At 39.7% G+C, this 7,586-nt stretch overlaps 1 non-coding gene across 1 annotated transcript; it reads right to left on the minus strand.

The window, feature by feature from the left end:
- Positions 1-4,766: 4,766 nt before the first annotated feature.
- LOC119920193 lies at positions 4,767-4,897 on the minus strand. Its single transcript, XR_005447954.1, has one exon. It is a non-coding gene; the product is annotated as a U6atac minor spliceosomal RNA (small nuclear RNA).
- Positions 4,898-7,586: the final 2,689 nt, after the last annotated feature.

Here is a 7,586-nt window from a genome sequence, read left to right on the forward strand (position 1 = left end):
TGCTATTCATCAGGCAGACTCCCAGGGCCATTAAGACACATATAGGAACCTGCAATTTCATGGCAAAAATACCTTGCAGGCACCACCTTAACCAGGGCGGGGGGGCAAGGGGGTAGGAGAGGCATCTGAGTTCTAACTTGCTTAGTTGATACAAAAAGTGTGAGTATCAAATACTCTTAATATTACTATAGGAGAATTTTTGACCTCCAGGAGTTCCTCCTATAGTCTCTGTCTCTTGGAGGAAAATGGAAACCATCTCACTCTCATGTAGTGTCAAATGCCTAATTTTCCCAAAATGGCACAGACCATTTTTCCCCACCATTTTTTCTCCACAGAAAAATCTTTCCTCGAAAAGGTCTTGAGCCCTCAAATGAAAGCTTCACAGCCCTGGCACGATGGAGATAGTCAGGTGTGTAGGCTCTATTCTCTCTTTTTTATGGTATCTGTTAAACCCATACTATGTGCCAGGTTCTGTACTAAGTGCTGGGGTACTAGATATAAGATGATCAGGTTGGGCACTGTCCCTGTCCCACATGGGGCTTACCATCTTAATCTCCACATTACAGATGAGGTGACTGAGGCCTAGAGAAGTTAAGTGACTTGTCCAAGATTACACAGTAGAATAGTGGAAGAGCCGGGATTAGAATTCAAGTCCCTCTAACTCCCAGGCCTGTGGTCTTTCCATTAGGCAACACTGCTCCTTTGTGGAGATGAGGAACATGTTAATCACTCAGCTCCTGGGTGCAGAAGGAACGTGAGTTTCTCTTGCTCCACCAGAATGGATCAGAAAATGTCCCATTTGAGTCAATAACTACGCTAGCTGCCATCCTGTGGGGAGGGGAATTGAAATCAGCAGCATTCATTAATTTCATTCATTCAACCGTATTTATTGAGTGCTTACTGTGTGCAGAGCATTGCACTAAGCACTTGGAAAGTACAATTCAGCAAAGAGAGACAATCCCTGCCCTTAATGGGCTCACAGTCTAGAAATTACAGTAGCATGGGATAAAGGACAAAATGACTCAGTGACAGTTTGATGTGTAAAACTCAGAATGGCAGGTGACCAGTTCAATGTTGAGTTCAGATCTTAGTGTTGAACCTTGTGAATTTTCACAACCTTAATCTCATTGGCATGTATTTTCCAATGCTACTTTTCATCATTTTTGGTAAAGTGTTAATTTTCCCTCCAAATAGTTTTCCATTAAGGACTGTGTGCATTTGAAAGAAAATTTCCATAGCTCCCAGTCATATTATGGAAGGCCTGATACTTATTTCAACAAAGTGGTGATCTTAGATGACTGAAATCTGAACTCTCCTGAAGCCAACTTGATTAAGAATTGGCAGAGAGAAACATTTGAGCACTAATGAATTTCAGCATGTTCAATAGGGAAAACCACTGACAAAATATTATCATTTTAGCTGTTTACCAAGAGAAACGAGAGTAATATTGTTGGGCTTTAGATCTACAGAACTAATAATTGCCTTGAGCACTTCAGTGAGAGATTCTGTCCAGTCAGAAAACATAGGTGAAGGGGACCATGTCAAGGCGAAAGTCCTTGGGGCTGGAACATAGCAACTGAAATACTATATCAAAACAACCTGTAAAATCAATTATAATTATAGGTGAGCTGAATTCCCTCCTGCCAAACTAAAGAGGCAAAGAGAAACCAGAAGTTCCAGAATCTACGTTCAAGCCAGAGAAAGAGCCTCAACTTATTGATCTTCAGGGCATAGTTCAACAAAATACTAATTTCCAAAAGTCAACTCCATAGTGGACAAAAATTATAGTATCAAATGCTTACTTCTGTATCATCACAGTGCACACTGCTTGAAGCACATTACGTGTGTCTGGCTACTACTTTACTCTCTCAAGCGCTTAATACAGTGGCTAGCATTCAGTGCTTAATAAAGCTACTGATTGACTCCCATGTGCCAAATGGGTTTATAATCTAAGAGGTGGGAAAATCAGGTATTTCGTAGTAGATAGAGCACAGACCTGGAAGTCAGAAAGTCATGGGTTAATGGGTTAGTCATTAATCCCAGCTCCAACACGTGTCTGCTGTGTGATCTTGGGCAAGTCACTTCCCTTTTCTGTGCCTCAGTTACCTCATTTGTAAAATGGGGATCAAAACTGTGAGCCCCACATGAGACAGGGAATGTGTCTAAGCTGATTATTTTGTATCTACCCCAGTGCTTCAGACTGTGCCTGGCACAAGGTAAGTGCCTAACAAATGCGATCATTATTATTATGATTTTTCGGATGAGGAAACTGAGGCAGAGAGGGGTTAAGTGATATGCCCAAAATCATAGAGCAGATTTCTGAGAGAATTGGGATTAGAGCCCAAGGCTCCTGACTCCCATTTCCGTGTTCTTTCCTCTAAATCACATTGGATTGAAATTCCACTCTGCACCAGCAAAAGAGAAAGAAAAGGGAAGATAAAGTGCTTGCAAATGCAAATCTTTAGAACAAGGGAACCTTGACACATGTGACTGAGCCTACAAAGCATAAAGACAAGTGGTGGGGTGGGGGTTGGACCACAAAATGGGAAATTCAAGTTCAGAACCCATTCTTTGCAGAATTAGGTTGAGCAAAGCAAAATGTGTATCTGAATAATACACTGGATTGAACTTCCACTCTGCACCAGCAAAACAGAAAGAAAAGGGAAGATAAAGTGCTTGCACATGCAAGTCTTTAGAACATGGGAACCTTGACACATGTGACTGAGCCTACAAAGCATAAACACAAGTGGCGGGGTGGGGGTTGGACTGCAAAATGGGAAATTCAAGTTCAGAACCCATTCTTTGCAGAATTAGTTTGAGCAAAGCAAAATGTGTATCTGAATAATACATTGGATTGAAATTCCACTCTGCACCAGCAAAAGAGAAACAAAAGGGAACAAAGTCCTTGCACATGCAAATCTTTAGAATGTGGGAACCTTGACACATGTGACTGAGCCTACAAAGCATAAAGACAAGTGGTGGGGAGGGGGTTGGACCGCAAAATGGGAAATTTAAATCCAGAACCCATTCTTTGAAAAATTAGTTTTGAGCACAGCAAAATGTGTATCTGAATTATACAGGTAATTGGCCCAGGACGAGAGAAGACCCCACATGACCACATGATGAGGGTGATAGAGTAAAAGGACAGACTTAAAGATTATAACTCCTCAGTCTGGAAAAATAAAGCTTAAGGAGGGACATGATTAAAGTTTGCAAAATCAAAAAGAAAATGAGCAAATTAGCATGGAATTGTTTACCAAAGCCCACAACAGCAGAAATGAGGGGGCATACATTGAAACTTGAGGGAGCTTGGTTCAAAACAAAGAAAAGGAAGACACTAGGTGGTTAGTACATGGGATTTGTTTCTATAGAAAGTTGTTTAGTCTAAAAGTATTGGTAGATTCAATAATTTAGAGGTTTAAAATGGATTACTGGAGGGAATAAGGTATGTAGAGGCAAACGCTAGGATGTTAGGCATTCCTATCCATTTGGATAGATGTTAAGAAAGGACACCTCTCACACTGCTCTTCAAAGCATTTTTCGGTGAAATTGTTGGAGCTAGGCATTGAACAGGATGGAACACTGATATGATTCAGTAATGACATTTCTCTCATTCTAGTAAATAATATCAGTAATATTGATATTTGTTAAGTACTTCATTCAGTCATATTTATTGAGCACTTACTGTGTGCAGAGCACTGTACTTAGTGTTTGGAAAGTACGATTCAACAATAGAGACAATCCCTGCCCACAATGGTCTTACAGTCTACAAGGGGAGAGGCAGACATCAAAACAAGTAAATAGGCATCAATAGCATCAATATAAATAAATAGAATTATAGATATATACACAGCAAAACAAGTAAACAGGCATTAATATAAATAAATATAATTATCCATATGTGCATATATACAAAAGTGTATGTGCTAAGGACTGGGGTAGATACAGCCAATCTGATTCAGTAACAGTCCCTGTTTCCCCTAGTGCTCACAGTCTATAGGGGCAGGAGAACAGGTATTTAAATCTCAATCAGTTGATTAATTAATGGTATTTATTTAGCCCTATCATGTACAGAGCACTGTACTAAGAAATTGGGAAAGTACAATGCAAAAATCTTGATAGACACGTTACTTGCCCACAAGTCTAGAGGGGAAGGCAAGCTTTAAAACATATAGATGTCCCAGTGACACCTCAAACTAAACATGTTCAAAACAGAACTCCTCTTCTTCCCAGCTAAACCCTGTCGTCCCCATGCCTTTCCTGTCATTATGGACAATGCCACTATCCTTCCTGTCTCACAAGCCCAGGGAATGTGTCTGTTATTGTGTACTTTCCCAAGTGCTTAGTGCAGTGCTCTGCACACAGTAAGAGTTCCATAAATTTGTTTGAGTGATTGATTGATTGAACTCTGGCATTATCCCCAACTCATCTCTCTCATTCAACACATATATTTAACCTGTCACCAAATTCTGTCAGTTCTACCTTCACAGTATCACCCCATTCAAGCACTTAGTACAGTGCCCTGCACACAGAAGGCATTCAATGAATACCATTGACTAATTTATTAAAATTCATCCTTTCTCCTCCATCTTGCTATGATGTTAAACCAAGCCTTACCATAGCCCACCTTGGCTACGCCTGGCTGATCTCCCTGCCTCCTGTCTCTCCTCACTTCAGTTCTTAATTCACTTGGCTACCGGGATTGCTTTTCTAAAAAAAAATCAGTCTACATAATAATAATGGTATTTGTTAAGTGCTTACTATGTGCCAAGCACTGTTCTAAGCGCTGGACGAAGTAGGTGGCAATGCCTTAACCATATATGTGTTGTAAAGGCCACTAGGACTTCTTCCATCCTTCTCAAGGGGAGTGCTGACCTTCTCTCCTTTCATACAACATAAGAACCTGAAGTGGTTTCCCATCTATCTGCTCATCAAACAAAAACTCCTTACCATCGGCTCTTAAGCACTAAATCAACTTGCCCCCTACCTTATCTTGCTGATTTCCTACTACAACCCAGCCCTCATAGTTCACTCCTACAACGCCAACCTATTCACTGTACTTTGATCTTGTCTAGCTCACCACTGAACCCTCGCCCATGTCCTCCCTCTGGCCTTCCTCCTCTTCATACCTCTCCACCATCAAACCCTTATTAAAAACACATCTCCTCCAAGAGGCCTTCCTTGCCTAAGCCTTTATTACTCCATTCCCTCTCCCTTCTGCTTCACCCTTTCAGGGAGATCTGTACATCTGTACCCTTTAAGCACTTGATATTCACCCCACCCTCAGCCCCACACCTCACTTATGTACATATCTGTAACTGATTTTAATGTCTGACTCCCACTCTACACTGTGAGCTCCTTGTGGACAGGGAACAGGTTTACAAACTCTGTTGCACTGTAGCCTCATAAGCACTTCATACAGTGCTCTGCACACTGTAAACAGTAAATACTATTGACTGATTGAGCTGGGAAAGAATATATATAGGTGGGAATCTGACAGTTTTCCTGGATCTTGCGGTATTCACAATCCAATAATATAGGGGGAGATTGGGGACTGGTGACAGACACATAAGGAAAGATGAAATGAACACTAAAACAACATAATAGACAAGGACAAATACCCAAAATAGCTTCATACAATTTTAATTTGACATGGTTCTTAGTAAGCCTTTGTTACTCTGAATATCATGAATCTCCTGAATGCTGAATGTGAACTTAAAAAGATCATACTAGCTAGTTGTCTATTAGTGTATTGCAACAGATTTCCATGGCAGCATTAAGTTGTGATATTGATAAAATCATTTTGGTTATGTGGCGTGTTTCCTTGATGCAAGCTGGAGATAGCCAGTCTCCCCTAATCCCCTCTCAGTCACCTTCCCTGCTCTTATTGCATTTTCCATGGTTTGCATGTGGTAGTGACTTCCTCAAAATTGATTGTAATGCCATGCCTTCACATTGTGGCCAGGTCTCTTTGCTTTAGAAATCTTCATGGTTGATGCTGGAATGTGTTTTTAGAAGAATGTCATCTCTGCCTCATTAAAATGGGGATAGGTGCTCTCCCTATTTCTTTGATTTTGAGACCCCTATATCAATCAATCGTATTTATTGAGCGCTTACTGTGTGCAGAGCACTGTACTGACTGTTTGATCTGATTACGGTGCATCTACCAAAGCACTAAACACATAGTGATTAATAAACATAATAATTTTCATTATAAGTAAAATTTGGCTTTGTGGGGGTCAAGTTATGTGTACTCCTTAGCTTGCTGCATGCGTCGTTTTGAAAGATTCTGGAGGCCATCAGTCAATCGATTCTATTTAGTGCTTACTGTGGGCAGAACGCTGTACTAAGCACTTCCCTTTAAGATCCTGAGGACCTGCAGTGTGTTCTCATTGTGTGTTTCATTTTCATTTCATTTCTGCAAGTAGTTTTTTCATCTCACCAACAGCAATGGCTAAGGAAAATGGAAAATTGTGTACTAATTATCTAGGTTTATTTGCTATAATCAAAGTCAATCGACCAAAAAGGAAAAATTAACTGGTAGGGCTTGTGATGCCTAAATTATCTGAATAAATGCTCCAATTTACTCTACCTCAATTTACTGGGGTAGATTAGCCTGTTTTGTCATAAAAATGAATAAGTAAAAAAAAAACTTTGAGGAACAAAACAAGATCAATGTGCTTTCTCTGAAGATAAATTCTAGGATCATTTGGATGGCATGATTTTTGGTGCTCTGAATGCCTTCTTGCTATCCTTGTTTATTTGCTTATCCCTAGGTTATTCAGTGCTTGGTATTAGAAGTAATGAAAACAAAGGGAAATAGAATGGTGAATTCATCCACTTGGTGGAGAGCTCTTTGTTTTAAAAAGAAAGAAATTTTGGCAGTTGGTTCTCTCAATTTTCTAAAATATTTCCTTATGATCTTTCTTTTAGCCAAAAACTATAGGCTAACACCTTTAACCATGAACTTCTCCCATATAAGCATTAACTTAATACTATCCCATATAACTGACTGATTCCCTGTCTTTAGCTCCTCTATTAAAAATAGCTCCAATTTTAGCTCCAACATAAATGCATATGTTTACATGTGAAGATTCTACCTGTTTCCTTCTGAGACCTCATTTTCCACAGGTTTTCTGTTCTCTTTTCCTTTGTTGGATTTGAGGTAGCAAAAAGTTTCTATCATTCATAATTCAGAACTGCAGATAACATAGTATTCCAAGAATTGCAAGGGATCAATAGATAAGAGAGTTCAGACTTGGCAATCTACCTCTTTTGCTTTTGTGTTTGAAGATCCCAGGAGCACAGATGGCTTCTATTTTACTTCTATCATTAAGTCCTGTTTTCCTGAATGTATGTCTTACATTAGGCCAAATACGTAATTTACCACAATTACAAGGATTGTGTCTGAAGATTGTAAAATGACAGAGATAGAGGACCTCTGAGTACTAGTCCAGGATATGCTTCCATAGACCTCAAAACCTAACTTAGTCAAGGCATTTAAATCCTTTCTTCTCTTTGGTTTTATCCAACCCATAATGGTCACTTATATTAACATACCTAGAAGGACGACTCTGGAAATTATC

Source organism: Tachyglossus aculeatus, chromosome X1 (genome assembly GCF_015852505.1).
Source record: "Tachyglossus aculeatus isolate mTacAcu1 chromosome X1, mTacAcu1.pri, whole genome shotgun sequence".
NCBI lineage: Eukaryota > Metazoa > Chordata > Mammalia > Monotremata > Tachyglossidae > Tachyglossus > Tachyglossus aculeatus.